The sequence below is a fragment of the Eschrichtius robustus genome, chromosome 20 (assembly GCF_028021215.1).
Source record: "Eschrichtius robustus isolate mEscRob2 chromosome 20, mEscRob2.pri, whole genome shotgun sequence".
In the NCBI taxonomy this organism is placed as follows: domain Eukaryota; kingdom Metazoa; phylum Chordata; class Mammalia; order Artiodactyla; family Eschrichtiidae; genus Eschrichtius; species Eschrichtius robustus.
This window is the reverse complement of record NC_090843.1, coordinates 44,411,597-44,427,266: the sequence shown is the minus strand read 5'-3', so window position 1 is coordinate 44,427,266 and position 15,670 is coordinate 44,411,597. Positions and strand designations below refer to the sequence as shown.

General features: G+C 51.4%; 1 protein-coding gene and 1 pseudogene across 2 annotated transcripts in view; both read right to left on the bottom strand.

The window, feature by feature from the left end:
* The window catches only part of ZNHIT3 (zinc finger HIT-type containing 3), a 43,008-nt gene that overhangs the window by 17,922 nt on the left and 9,416 nt on the right, over window positions 1-15,670 (bottom strand). The gene's annotated exons all lie outside the window — the stretch shown is intronic.
* On the bottom strand, window positions 12,437-13,042 carry LOC137755566 (large ribosomal subunit protein eL31-like; annotated as a pseudogene).

The window sequence follows — 15,670 nt, the reverse complement described above, 5'->3', positions numbered from 1 at the left end:
TGTGGCAACTAGAGAAAGCCCCGCGCAGCAAGGAAGACCCAATGCAGCCAAAAATATAAATAGATAAATAAATAAATAAATAAATAAATAAATAAATAAATAAATAAATAAATTTAAATTACAAAAAAAAAACAAAAACCACTTAATGCTGCCAGGACCTTGAGAGCTTGTCTGGAGTATCTAGCACAGCAGTATGTGTCGCCTTGACAAAGGCGAGAAGTGGTCACGCAGACTGAGGGTCCACAAGTCCAGAGCGAGAGGCTAAGTTCGGAGCTGCTGTTCGGCGGTTTTCCCGCATAGACCTGAGTTGGAATGACATTTCCCCAGTGCTGCAGGTCCTACCCAGTGCTGCCCCTCCCCTGCCTCGCTGTGTGGCTTGGAACGGTTCGCAGACCCTCTCTGGGCCAGTAGCCCGACTGCACACCCTGCGGTACGTAAGACCTGGCGGCTGGGGCAACAGGCAGCACGCGTGCCCGCGGAGCCGGGTTCTCCCCGCCTACGTCATTTGCATAACAAGTCCCGGCACCGGCTTAAGGCGACTCTGCGACTCTGCGACTCTGGCTGGGTCAGGTGACATGCTTCACAGCGCCGCCTACAAGGTTTCGCAGGAATCTGCGCTTCGGACTTGTTTTCCAGCCCCCGCCATCCTCGCCGAAGAAGGGTGAGGCTCGTCCCTTGACAAATAATTATAGAGCTGCTTTTACTTTCTGCCCGGCACAGAGCGGGCGCTGGGGCCGTGGGCAGAAGCCGATCGGGTGCCTTTCCTGGGGCTGGGGATGGGGTGGGGAGACTGAGCAGGGAGCAAACCAGTGACCTGCCCCGTGACCTCTGCACCAAGTGAGTGAAGTCCAGGATGAGGGGCCCCAGCCGGGCAGACCTAGCCCAGGAAGTTCTGGGTCCAGGAGCCTTCGGACGTGGACTGGTCAGAAATTAGTCCCTGCAGGCGGGTTGTGACCGGCCTAGAGCAGCCAGGCTCAGGAGACTGGGCGTTACGTATACACTGAATCGCGCTTTAACAGGAGCCCTGCGCCTCATCTCAGCCCCAGAGGGGATCCCAGCCTGTTAGGGTTTCTCGTGCCACGTGCGCTCGCCCTTCCAGAGCCTTAATTCGCCACCCTCTTTGCCTTCCCTTCTTTGGTCAAATCCTGGGCCCGCGCGCGGTCAAGGATGCTTTGCCCCCTCCCTCCCCCTCCCCCCTCAGGGCCCGCCCCAGAAACTCCGCCTTGTCCCCTCGGTGAGAAGTTCTGGCAAAGAGTTGACAGTCATTCCCGTAGGGCGCCGCTCGCCTGCTCCGAAGGCGCTGTCCAGCCCACGGTGCTGAAGCGTCCCGCGCCCTGACAACTGAGAACAGAGATCCTTCCCAACCTGGCAGGCTCCAGGTCTCGTCCATACTGTCCTAATAATCCACAAGGATCCTTGTCTGCCTAGCGGGTTTAAACTGGAATCGCCTCGGGGGCCCGAGCTTTCATGAGGAGGCCCAGGGGGAGCAAGTTTGTCCATGAGGAGGCCCAGGGAGAGTGGACAGTAGTCAATTCCTGTGCTCCATCCTGGAACCAGTAAAACTATGGGCATCTCCACTGACCCCTCCTGACTTGTCCTATGAGTCATATGGGGAGACTGGGCCCAGACGAGGGTCCGTTTACTTTCCAGGAACTCAATTCTTCCCACTTGCATCCAAACCCAGCAGGCCCTGCTACCTGAAGGGGGTGGGGTGAGACAATCCCAGGAATTCCTCCCATACACATTCCCTGTAGTGAAGATGCCTCTCCCTCCATTCTGGATGACCCTCAACTTCCGTGGATGTTCACAACCCCTCCCCCCAACCCAACGTCCAGGCAGGCAGGGGAGATCAGGTGTCCCCAGTGAAGGGCTCTGCAACTTGGGAGTCTAGAATCTTGCCCTCGAAGGGGTAAATGACACGGTTGCCCAGTGACTTGAGCATAATTGTGATGGCAGTGATACTGGGCAGCATGAAGAAGCTGGGTACAAGGCAGAAATTAGTCCAGAAAAGAGGGCTGGTAAGATGCCAGAAGGAGTAGCCACTGGTGTCCAGGACCAAGCCCACACTGGACCTACCATGTTCTGGCTCACCCCAGGACCCCACAGAGCTATCGTGGCAGCCCAGGACCCAGTCGTACCTCCTTAGCATCAGCCGAGCCTCAGTTCAGGCTGGGAGAGAGAAGTACAGGTCTAGGCTAGAGAGTTTTAAAAGGGTACTCCAGAGGAGCTGACTCTGTGGCCAGCACTCATTTGGCAAAAGCAAATGTCATGCCCTGGTCTCCTCAGATGCGTGAAAGTACCCAAGTTCAGTGCCCACAACTGCCACGCAACTCCAGTTTAAGGTTCTCCACGGTATATAGTGCATTCTGGCTGGATGTGGCTCAAAGAGCCCCAGGGGACAATGCACGGTGGCAGGGTTGAGTTCACACCATGAGGAAGAGCAGGCGGCAGCCTCAGGATTGTTGAGTCATCCCAGAACGAGGATTCTTAAAATTGTGCTGCATGGTGAATCAAGTTGCTTGACCCCTCTCCTTATTCAGGGTGCCTGCTGGTGCACCCTGGATGAGTGCCTGAAGATGGCCAGTGCCGCTTAGCCCCTTGAAGGGACATACCTGTGTGGGACGGCAGTGGACAGTCAACCACAGAATGAGAAGGTCTAACCCCATCCCCCAACACATGGGCCCCATACTGTAGCCCCCATGGCAATGGATTAATAACTAATGTTGCCCTAGGCATCACAGTGACCCCAAGAGAGCAAAGTGGATATTAGCAAACCCATTAGGCAGATGGGAAAATAGGGGCAGAGAAGGCATGGGACAGCCACCAAAGCCCCAGAGAAAGTCCAACTTTTTTTTCTTTTTTTTTTGGATCTAGCTTCCCTGATCAGGGCTTGAACCTGGAGCCATGGCAGTGTAAGCTCCGAGTCCTAACCACTGGTCTGCTAGGTAATTCCCCCAACTTTCTGATGTTCAGCTTATTGCAACACCCTCCTTCCTGTCACGTGATCTCCACTTCACCCGGCAAGGAGCCGATGCTAATGGCGGTCCCCTCCGTCAAAGCCAAACAGCTCTGGTTACCACGGTAAGTAACAAACGACCACTCCAGACTCTCAACAACAGAATCCTAGGAGGACGTGAGGAGGGCTCCTGTGGCCTGAGGGTCAACATGCCCGACCTTGGCTGGCCCCACAGCCATGGCAAGGACATGAACAGCATCCAAAGAAGGAAGGGGGCTGCTGGGCAAACTCTGGGAGAAGGGTAGGGGGCCTGGTGGAAGTGCTGACACCTTCCGCACGTGCTGGGCCCTCAGGTGGTGAGCCAGAAGTGCTGCCTAAGCTTCTCATTGCAGTAGGAGAGCCACAGCTGTGCCAGGCTCTTGTTGGGGAAGAATGTGAGTCCAAACACATCCAGCAGGCCTGTCAGAGTGAGGGCAGCGGAGGGGCCACTGCAGGGGACCACCGAGAAAGAGTTTCTCTAAAGGCCAGTGTGGCAGGGATCCTGCCGAATTGAATGATTGGGCATCCATGTGAACTAGAATTCCACAGTCTGGATTACCGGGGGCGAGGTTGGGAACATCACACCGGGCAGTGTACAGAGCAGTAACAATGCCCCATACACATCTCCAGGGTGGTCCCCGTCCCCTCTTCTGCCCCCATCCCCAATTCTGTATACTCTCATCCCCTCAAAACAGGCAGAATCGGAGGCTAAGTTTGAGAAAAATTTCCCAGAGAGTTACAGAATGGATTTTTAAAAAACAGATAAGAAACTAAGATGATTAAACTTCATATTAGTAGGAGTTCTAGAAAGAGAAAATGGTAGGGAGGAAATTTTTAGAACTATTTTTTTAATCCCCGTAATGGAAGAGCATGAGTTGACAGGGTGAAGGGACTCATACCACATACCCACACAATGATATCACACAAGGCACAGCACTGGCAATTTTAACAGTACTTACAGATAACGAGATCTGAAAACTTTCTGCAAAAAAAGTAGTCACACACTAGGGACTATGAATTGTTACAGCACACTAGAAGAATACAGAAGAAAACTTCAAACTTTGGAGGGAAAATTATCTCCAACATAGAATTACCTATCCATTCAAATATCAACCAAACGTGAAGGTAGAAAGAAAATATCATTAGATGTTCAAGGTCTCAAAAATTTACCTTCCATGTGCCTCTACCAGGAAACTGCCAGAGAATATGCTCCACCACAAACACAAAGAAGTGAACTAAGAATGAGGAAGCCGGGACTTCCCTGGTAGTCCAGTGGTTAAGACTCCGCGGTTCCAATGCAGGAGGCACGGGTTCGATCCCTGGTTGGGAAATAGCCATGTCCTGGCCAAAAGATCTAAAAAAAAAAAAAAAAAAAAAAAAAACAGGATGAGGAAGCCCTGGGATCCAGATCCAGAAAAAGAGGACCTGTTATAGGAGAGGGGCCTGGGGCTCCCCAGACGAAGGTGTAGAGATGCTCTTGGGTGACAGTTACGTGACAGCAGCACTAGGCAGCTCCCAATCCAAACAGGAGCATGAGGTCTGAGAGTCTCCAGGATGTCTGTAGGGGAAAGGGAGCTGGAGGGACGTGCCGTGATTGCCAGCATGATCAGTGGATGTTTGCTGGCTCTTGTGGTCAGGTCGGGAATGAATTAATAATAGGTGTATAGAAACAGAATAGAGAATCCAGAAATAGGACTATACCATATGGTCAGCTGATTTTTTCCTTTTTTTTTATCGGCCACACCATGCGGCTTGCAGATCTTCGTTCCTCGACCAGGGATCGAACCCATGCCCCCTGCAGTGGAAGCATGGAGTCCGAACCACTGGACCACCAGAGAATTCCCAGTCAACTGATTTTTGACAAATGTGCCAAAGCAATTCAATAGGGGGGAAGAACAAGCTTTTCAACAAATTGACATATGCACTTAAAAAAAAAAATTCAACTACAATCTTATGCTACATAGAAAAATTAACTCAAAATGGATCATGGACCTAAATGTAAGGAGGGGGACTTCCCTGGTAGTCCAGTGGGTAAGACTCTGCACTCCCATTGCAGGGGTCCCGGGTTCAATCCCTGGTTGGGGAAATAGATCTCGCACGCATGCCGCAACTAAGAGTCCACATGCTGAAACTAAGAAGTCCGCATGCCGTAAATAAGAAGGCTGCATGCCACAACTATGAGCTCGCATGCCGTAACTAAAAGATCACGCATGTCGCAGCAAAGATCCCGTGTGCCGCAACTAAGACCCAGCGCAGCCAAAAATAAATAAATAAATATTAAAAAATAAATAAAAATAAACGTAAGAAGGTAAACTATAAAATTCTAGAAGAAAACAAAGGGGTGATAAAGCGTTTGGGAAAGAGTTCTTAAATATGACATAAAATGTATGAGCTATAAAAGAAACTAAGCAAGTGAAAAATAAGTTAACTATTAACTACAGGAAAAAACAAAACATTTTACAACATAGGAAATTCAGTTCTATTGCATTATGAGACTCTGCTGTGAACAACACTTACATGATCATAATAATGAAGGGAATTCCCTGGTGGTCCAGTGGTTAGGACTTGGCGCTCACTGCTGGGACCCAGGTTTGATCCCTGGTCAGGGAACTAAGATCCTGCAAGCCGCATGGCACAGCCAAAATAATAATAATAATAATAATAATAATAATAATAATAATATAATAATAATAAAGACATTGCAAATTAACTTAATCAGAAATTGTGATAAAATAATATCGAGACTGTAGGGAAAGAAAGTAAAGGCTAAATCCTCATCAAAGTAGGAAGTGAACAGATGTCTAAAATTTTAAACTCAGTGAGTAACAACAGAAGCATATGATTTAAAGATATGGACATACATGCTCCAAAAGCCACAGAACAATCCGAAAGCAGCTGCCTCTCAAAGTAGGGAACTGCCCTGGAACATGTGGGAGGAGGACGCTGTTATAAGCCTCACAGTACTCTTTTTCTTTTCAACCACCTGCCTGTATTACTTAGACACAAACAAAGTTGTTTTTTTTTTTTGCTGTGCCATACGGGGCTTGTGGGATCTTAGTTCCCTGACTAGGGATTGAACCCGTGCCCTTGGCAATGAAAGGGCAGAGTCCTAACCACTGGACTGTCAGGGAATTCCTCAAATAAATTAAACTTAAAACCACCAGAGAGCCACTGAAACTAGCTGTGTGGGCCTCTGGCCAAGTCCAGCCCTGGTCTGGTGAGCGGATGGTGGGAGGTGATCACAGTCTGCACAGCCCACGTGCTCTGCATTCTGGGGAAGTTCAGGCTTTGTCCAGGAGCGGAGGCCTGGGCCACTCCACTGCTTGACACAGATCTCAGAGATGCACTCTCCTGTTTCCCGTGTTTGGCATCCCCCCTCTGTCCCCACCACCCCCAGCACTGCCCTCAGTGACAGCACTTCTCACCCTCCCGTCCCCATCTGTCTCTTTGACTGTCTCTTCCAGGGGACTGAGAGCCCCCAGAAGGCCTGAAAGATGCACTGTTCATCGCTCTCCCCGACCCTCCCACCTCCAGTACCTGGCCCAGGGCTGGCACACTACAGGAGCTCAATGCTCTTAGACATGGATGTTGGCAGCCTGGGTTCACAGACAGAGAAGGTCTTATGAAAGTAAACGTGCTAAGTCACAAGTGAGGCCCCGGCAGGTGGTTCCCTTTGACCAGTTTGCCACTCTTCATCAGGCTTCTACAATATGTTCTTGTACCAGCTGTGGTGCTGCCACTCAGTGGCCCTGTGGCCACCCCAGGGGCCTCTGTCCTCCCCCTGCCGGTCTTCAACACTGCCCCTGCCCCTGTGGGAACGGATGCCAGTGATGCCAGTGAGAGGCAGGCAGCTACCCCAGTAAACCCCTTCCCACAAGTAATACAGCTAACTTCCGGGGTGCCCTGAGCATGTGTCAGGCATGGCACCAAGCGCTTTATATGCACTGGCTTTTTAACCTGCTCAGAGGCCATTTTACAGAGAGGTCACTGAAGGCTTGGGCCTCGGGGTAGGTGTGCCAGGCTCTGTCTCCTGCACTGTGCCTTGGGCCAAACCCAGGTGTTAACTCACAACCTCAAGTCAGAAACCTGTCCCTCCTGGGCAGGGACCCAGCATTTCTAGAAAAGAGCCCTTGGGTTGACTCAGTAGGGGATAGTCGGTCTGTGTGGTCCCCAATACAAGAGTTCAATCACCCTGTTGTCCCTGGGGCCCCAGGTACAGGGCAGGGTATTCCTGGACCACCAAGACCCAGTAATGGGAATGGGAAGCAGTGAGAGGAAGGTTACAATGGGGAGGATATATACAGACCAGGTAATGTAAGATTTTTTTAAAATTGAAGTATGGTTGATTTATAGTGTTTCAGGTGTACAGCAAAGTGATTCAGTTATATATATAATATATACATATTCTTTTTCAGATTCTTTTCCATTATGAGTTATGAAAGATCTTGAGGGAATTCCTGGTAGTCCACTGGTTAGGATTCGGCACATTCACTGCCAGGGCCTGGGTTCAATCCCTGGTTGGGGAACTAAGATCCCGCAAGCCACACAGCTTGGCCAAAAAAAAAAAGGCATTGAATATATTTCCCTGTGCTATACAGTAGGGCCTTGCTGTTTATCTGTTTTACATATAATAGCATGTATATGTTAACCCCAAGTTCCTAATTTATCCCTCCCCCGCCCCAGATAATGTAAGATTTAGATTCATTTCTGCCTGGACCCATACTGGACATGGGGAAGAAACACAGGGGAGTGAGGCCCACACTCTTGGTCCTGACAGCTCAGGGAAGGGCCAACAACACACACCCCAAAGCAGAACCTTAGGCCCAGAGGTACTGAGCAGAAGAGTATCAATCAGGCTTCTAACGCAGCCAGTAGGCAGGAGATTGGGGAAGGCTTCCTGGAGGAGGTGACGACTGACCTCAGTCTTTCGAAATGAGCAGACTTTAACCAAAGAAGGAAAGAAGGGCAATCCAAGCACAGGGAACAGAATGAGAGAAGGCACAGAGGTAGGGTGTACAGACCATCTGGTGAGAGGCTGGAACATTGAGAGGTGAGACTGGAGAGGAGGTCCGTGGAGCCAGAGGGGTGAGCTTATTTGTTGGGATCACTGATTTTATAGGGGAGGAAACAGGTTAGGGGTCACTGGACCCTAAACGATGGAGCTCAACCACCTCTTTGAGTTAATAGGAGAGAAAGCCCAGACAAGAGTGGCTCTCCTTAGGAATAAGCCCTTCCGTCTCCTGCAGGAAGGGAGTAGGGCTGGAATTCAAACCCTAGGCTTCTGCCCCCTGCTAGTGCTCCTTCCATGCCATTCCGCTGCCGCCTTCTCAGTGGGAACCCAGCCCCTACTGGATCCTGTCCTCTGCGTCCTCTGATGGGCAGCTGATACCAGCAAGGGTCTGCAGGGACTCCGGATACCCCTTGGTGTCTGTTGAGATAAACCCAACACAAATAAAGTTTAATCAATAGCCTGAACTCTCAGTCCGGATCTCTGCAACGGAGAGCAGGCAGAGACAGGAAAAGTCCCTTTCTTGCCAAGCCTGAAAAAGCTGCAGCCCCTCTCCCATCCCCTTCACCCCCACCCTACAAGTCCTCCCTGAGCTACTGAGGGAGTCCTGGGGGAGGAAACAGAGCAGGGAGGGAGCTGGACATGGTCACTGGAATATGTTGGGGGGCCTCCTTGGCAGAGCCAGTGCAGGAAACTTCTGCCTTTAAATATTTTGCAATAGCAACAAACATAACAAGCACAAAAAATCAGGTGACACATGTTCTCTTCAGGCCTGGTGTCCCCACCTCCCAGATCCCAGGCACGGGAGCCCAGGCTCACACCAGCAGGAGGCTGGGACCAGAGCTTCTGTGGACCTTCCAAGTATGTTTATTCACATTCCTGTGGGCCCCTGGGGGACCAGCTGAGGTTCCCAGTGTCTGCTGAGGAAAAGAAAAAGCAGCCCCTGACATCCAGAACTGATCTGACGTTCACAGTTGGACCTCAGACACTCAGAGCCAGGTCATTTTCTCTTTCTGTCAGACATAAACAATCACAGAATACCAACCTCAGTCAAGGTTATTCTGAGACCATGATAAAATGAGACAAAATAAGGCTCCTTCATAATTTTGTCTAAGCACGGACAAAAATAAGGTCACTGTGCTGCCACCCATAAAATATCAAGCATACCCCTCTTTTGGCTAAAATGAATGACTGCTATATTTTTAGCAGCTTTATTGAGATATAATTGACATAACATACAATTCATCCATTTAAAGTGTACTATTCAATGCCTTTAATTATACCCACAGAGCTGTGCAAACGCCACCATGGTAAATTTAGAACGTTCCCATTGCCCCAGAAAGAAACCCTACACCCCTCAGTCATCACCTCCAAATCCATCCATCCTCCTTGCCCTAGGCAACCACTACAGAGACTTTCTATCTATATAGATTTGCCTATTCTGGACATTTCATATAAATGGAAACATACAATATGTGGTCCTTTGTGACTGTCTTCTTTCACTTAGCATAATGTTTTCAAGTTTCATACATGTTGTAGCATGTATCAGTAATTCACCCCTGCAATGCCTAATTTTATATGTCAACTTGACTGGGGCATGTATATATATTGGGCATAATCTCTCCTATTACTTCTGTGGCAGTATGCACCAAGAAGCTTAATCTTCATAACTTGGACCCCAGTAATTCTACTTCTAAGAATGAACTAATTTTGGACTTCCCTGGTGGCGCAGTGGTTAATAATCTGCCTGCCAATGCAGGGGACACGGGTTCGATCCCTGGTCCCGGAAGATCCCACACACCGTGGAGCAACTAAGCCTGTGTGCCACAACTACTGAGCCTGTGCCCTAGAGCCCGCGAGCCACAACTACTGAGCCTGCGTGCCGCAACTACTGAAGCCCGTGCACCTAGAGCCCGTGCTCTGCAACAAGAGAAGCCACTGCAATGAGAAGCCCACGCACCACAATGAAGAGTAGCCCCCGCTCGCCGCAACTAGAGAAAGTCTGCGCGCAGCAACAAAGACCAAAGCAGCCACAAATAAAAACAAATAAATAAATTTTTAAAAAATAAAATAAACGAGAAAGAAAGCATTTCAAAAGGTGCAGGTAGTTCACTCCTTTCCTCTCCAGGACTGAGCTTGAGGCGGGAGGCATGACTCTGCTGGGCCCTCAGCCCCTCAGCAAGTCTCAGCTCCCATCTGCCTCTTCAAAGTGTAGGTATTTCTCCAAGCTTGAGGGCAGTTTGAGGGATTTTTTTTAAACAACTTTTTTATTTGTCCTGAGTGTAGAACTTAACCTTTATGAAAAAGCATGATACAGCCCTCATAAAAAAGTAAAATACATTTCAAACTTTCACCATGCCGCACGGCTTGTGGGATCTTAGTTCCCCGACCAAAGATTGAACCCACACCCTCGGCAGTGAATGTGCCGGGTCCTAACCACTGGACTGCCAGGGAACTCCCACATTTCAAACTTTTAAGCAAAGCTGCAGCATCAATGCAGCAACAGTGATTGCTCTAATGATACTTTCATTGTTCCACCTTTTCAGTTTCAGGAGGAAATTATTAGCCACTGGTTCCTGGTTAACTTAGAAACACACCAGAGGCTGGACGCGGAAAGTGAGCATCTAACTGTCTGGCCTGGGAAGGGAGCGGGGGGCAACAGAGAGACTTTGACATCAGACAGACCTGAGTCAGAATACTGGCTCTGCCACTGCTAGCTGAGTGGCTTCTCAGCTGAACCTCTCTGAGCCTTGCATTCCTCGTGTATAAAATGGGGTGATTCCACCCACACTGCAAGGTTGTAAGAGTGAAAAAGTGACACGGGTAATACAAGGCCAGTGCAGTCACACTGAGCCAGTCCAGTTAAAGGACTCCAGCTGTTTGCAGTCAGGTGCTGGAAAATGTTAAAACAGAGTTTTGCTTCCAAGTTTCTATTTAGAGGGCTGGAAAATCTAAAGTTATAGAGAATTTTGTAAAACTTTTATTGGAGTATAGAGAATTTTTTTTAAGGTCAAAGGACTGAAGGAGTGAAGGAGAATCCCTTCTTCCAGGCCCTCTGTTCCGTGAGGTCCTTGCCACTGCCCCCAGTGCAGACCAGGCTCCTGGGGGCAATAATCTGCCTCTGGCCTCTGGGGCTGGCCCTGGACCACACCTCCATGAATACGAGGGGCCTTCAGAGGAAACTGATGCTTCTGGCCTGCTTCCAGCTTCCCTGGGGCAGCCTCAGTGATTACACTATCCAGATGGTAGGACACAGCTGGGCTGGGGTCACATCCATCAGAGCACTGCCTCAGGGAGCTTGTGTGTGATTGTGACTCCACTGTAAAGGGCAGGCAGCAAAGCCCAGGAATCCCCAGGGGAAGCTGGGAAAACGGCTGTCCCTAAACCGGCTGGGCCTGCACTTCTTGGATCTAGGTTTGGATTATTTGTATCAGTACATCTAGGAATTTTCCAGAGTCACCTTCCTTCCCCCTCCCCACCCCCCCCCCTTCCTGAGAATTGAGTGTTTTTTGTTGACAGCTTGATCTCTCAAATGGCATTGCATTTAGTAACATTTTTTGCTGTTGTGGTTTTTGTTGCCGCTGTTATTCCAAATCTTATTACTCTAACTTGTCTCCCTTTCCAGCTGAGGAAATGGTGACCAGGTGAGTAAATGTTCCAAGGCCACCGTTTTGTGTTATTACGGGCAACCAAGAAAGAACGGGAATGTGCTTGAAGGCAGAACCCCAGAGGCCAGGGGTGTAGAGAGGGGTTCGCGAACCTAGACCCCCAGCCCTGCTTTCAGCACGGGAGGGCCGCTTGCAAATGACTTCTTTCGAAAACAACTACTTTAAAATCGAGACTGAAGGAGCGGTTATAAGATGGGTGAATTTTAGCGACGGAGCCAATAGAGCCTGCGAGCCTCGGAAGGGCCTCTGAGCGCGGCAAGGAGGCGCCAGATTGAGGGCGATTTAAAAGGCGGACTGGACGGGACTTAGACCCCATGGCGGTGAAGAGGAATGGGACCCCCGGCCCCTGCCCGGCCTCCTGCACTCACTGAGCACCTGGAGACGGGACAGCGCTTCTGGGCTCCGAGTACCTGTTGCACAGGACTGCTCTCCTACTGCTCCAGAACCTTCAGGCTCGGCGCCAAGCCCCTCCCACCGCTCCGCCCCAGCCTTGCTCCCCGTTCGAAACCAGAGCCAATCAGTGCTCGGCGACGCCGGGCAGGGAAACCAATCGATTGCTCCTGCTTTTTACTCAAGACTAGAAGTAGAGCGTCGTGCACTCGATCGGTGGCAGGTCCCTGGGCCGAGGCAGAGACCTTGCTAAGTTGGAGGACCTTGCTAGGTGGTTGCCTCATGCGTGTCTGGGAGGGCGAGGTTCCTTCGCGTGGAAGGAAATTGTCCATGAACAGTTCAGGTCCGAGAAGAACACTATCCCAGGCCCTCTCCCTACCTCGCGGTGTGGCTTGGGGCCGGTGATCTATTCTCTCTGGGTCTTATAAAATGAATGAGTGGGACAAAAACGGTCTCTACAGTCCCTCGTTTATCCTGGCCCAGCAAACCCGGGATCAGCGCCTGTGTGTTTCTGGATGATGTCAGTGGTCTCACCCTGGCCAGGGACATCTGAAGCTTTTTTTGGGGGGGAGGGGGGTGTCTATAACGTGATTGGACAATCAGCAGTAAGTTATCATCCACATTAACTGCCTGTAGATTTTTGAAAGTGGTAACAGGTACATAGGTAACCAACGTATAGAGCTTGTTTGGTGAATCTTCATCTTCATTATGTTTTCTGGACAACCACACACAGAGATAGTATGGGACCTTCCTTATTCCTTTGGCCCAGACAGCTTTGTTGAGCCTAGTGTCAATGCGTACATCTGGAGTCCCCATCTCCTTCATGGCAAATTTCCGGATTTCTTTGAGTGCCTGAGGGGCACACTTCTTGAAACCTGCTCCATGGATGTGCTTGTGAATGTTGATAGTGTATTCTCTGGCCACCACCTAGTTGATGGCAGACCAGCCCTTCTTCTCACCACCCTTCTTTGCAGGAGCCATCCTGCCAGGCCAGGGTTGGAAAGCTGAAGCTTTTTGAGCAATAACACACACTGCAGCCAGGTTTTCCCCAGTTCAGTTTTCTGGGGCTGGAAATTGATTTCCCCCATCTGTTCATCGTTAAAAAACCTCTGACATTGGCCCTCCCTTTCCTTGCTATGTGACCTGGGACAAATTACAGCCCTGTCTCTGGGCCTGTAGCCCTATCTGTAAAATAAATTCAGAACGCCCGAGACCCTAAGGTTCTCCCCCGTCATGTCATTTTCATAACACTGCCAATACATCCTACAACTGGATAAACCCAGATTGGGACCAGCGGCTGGATCAGGGGGGCAGTCATTTCACCGAGACTCTCCCCGGGGCAATCCTGAGCCACTGGCCCTCAGGAGCCCACCTTTCCTCAGTCCATGCTACCCACGCTGAGTAAAGCAAGACAAGCCTCCTTCACTGACAAACATTTGTGGAGCTCCTACTGTGTAGTGCTGCTGTAGGAGAAGCCAAGCCGGTTCCTGACCTGAGAAAACTCAGGGCCTTGGGGTTGAGAGAGACTGACCAGGGTAGAGAGGAGAGACCCGCAGAGTGACATCTGCCACAAGAGCAGGGAGCCTGGGCAGAGGAGAGGACCCGGCACATGCTGCCCGGTTGGAGGTGTTGGAACTAGGACATTTCAGGAGAGAGGGGATCTTCAAGCCTGACTAGGAAGGGTGTTCCGAATGGGTGGAATCAGAAATTCGAGGAGGCCGAAATAGCGAGGAGGTGGAACCCTGGGACTGCCTGCGGAGTGGCTGTGGCCAGAGATGAGTTAGTGGGGTGTGACAGGTGCCTTAAATGCAAGTTCAGGGGATGGGCGTGGTGTCTAGATAGAGTCATGTTTAGTGGGAGCCCTGGGTTTCATCCTGGCCCCGGGATGGGGAGGGGGGCACCTGTCAGGTTTCCCGCGCCACCTGCGCGCTTGCCCTCCCAAAGCCACAAGTTGCCACCCATCCCAACTGCCTCCCCCTCCGCCTTTGTCCGCTCAGTCCGGGGGCTGCAGTCCGACAGGGACGCCCTACGACTGGCCCCCGGAGGCGCTGGGGACGGTTCGGCTTCAGGGAGGCGGCTCTGCTCCCGTGAGGTGTGTAATCTGAACCCTATGAAGGGTCATTTATACGGTTCCTCGAAGTCTGTAACTTTCCTCGCGGTCACCAGGTCAGCTCTGCCGAGTGCTCTGCCTCCCTCCCCTGGAGTAGCCCTCCCACACCTCCATTTCCCTTCAAGAGATGCCCTTATCTTTCTTTTTAATCGGGGGCGGGTAGTGGAGGCTGCATACCTGGGCCTGCGAATGCCAGAGATCTGTTGCGAAGAACACCAGAGTCAGCGTCTACACTGGAATTCCAAGCGAACCGGATGGAGGCTCAAGGGGGGTTGACCAGGACTCGCCTTCAGCCGTCGGCTCCGCGGTTCTGGAACACCAGCTTTCCCAGGCTAGCTCGGCTCTGGCTCCCTCCCCGCCTCCTTCCCCCTCATCAGGGACCTCAAACTCGGGCCCTATCCTCCGAGCACTGGCCCCAAGCCCCACACAGCCTCTGGGGCTTGAGGCCCGGGTCCGGGAGCTCGGCCCCATCCGGACCGTCCCTCCGCCTGGCTTCCCACCCTAAAGCTCGCCGTGGGGAAGTTGGGCGCTCACAGCCCCTACCGGGCTTAGGCCTGCACCTCCAGGGTGCTGTCCATCCCATGGTGCTGAAGTTCCCCAAGGCCTCCGCCCCCTAGGAGATGACGCGTCCCCTGCTCAGGATCCGCTCCGAACTCCAGGGCATGTTCACACTGGTCCAATAACCCGCATGGGTCATCGTCTGCCTCAACAATTCAGACCATCACCGGTTTGAACTGGAGGCACGCAGGAGCTCCGAGCTTGCCTGAGAGAATGTCCATGACGGGACCAGACCCAGGGACCGCGGGAGAGGTGGGCAAAACTCGAATCTCATACTCTGTCCTGGGGCTGGTAGGAGCTCACACATTATGGACGTAGCCCCTGCCCACTCCAAACCTGTCTTGTGAATTGTTTGGTGAGACTGGGAATGCTCCCTCAGTTTTCACGGACTCAACCCCCTTACAAGCATCCAAGCTGTGCAGACTCTGCTGCCTGCAAGGCAGGAGAGAAAAATCCCTAGAATTCCTCGCATGTACCTTTCACACAGTGAATATGCCCTCCTTCGGCTCTGGGTGACCCCCAGCTCGTGTGGGCGTCCCCATTCCGTGCCTCCCAAAGACTGTGCAAGGAGGAAGGTGCCAGCTGTTCCCAATGTAGAGTACCGTAACTCCCGGTCCAGATTTTTTGCCCTTGAGGGTGTAGATCGCAATGGTAGTAATTCTGGGAAGCCCGAAGAAGCTGGGTCTAGTTCAGAAATGAGGGCTCAGAAGGTACAATGAAGAGCCAGCACGCCGGGCTCGTGCACTCCACCGAGCCCTGGGAGGGTCCCGCCGCACCTGCGTTTCCGCTGTGCCCCTGCACGGTCTTCCAGGACCGCACGCAGCTCGGGGCCTTCTTGCACCTTCTGATCGTCAGCCCCGGGCACGGTGTGAAACCAGATAGTGGAGGCAGAAGTCTGCAGCGCAGGGCCTGCTGGTGCTGTCCAGCACGTTCTAGGAGAG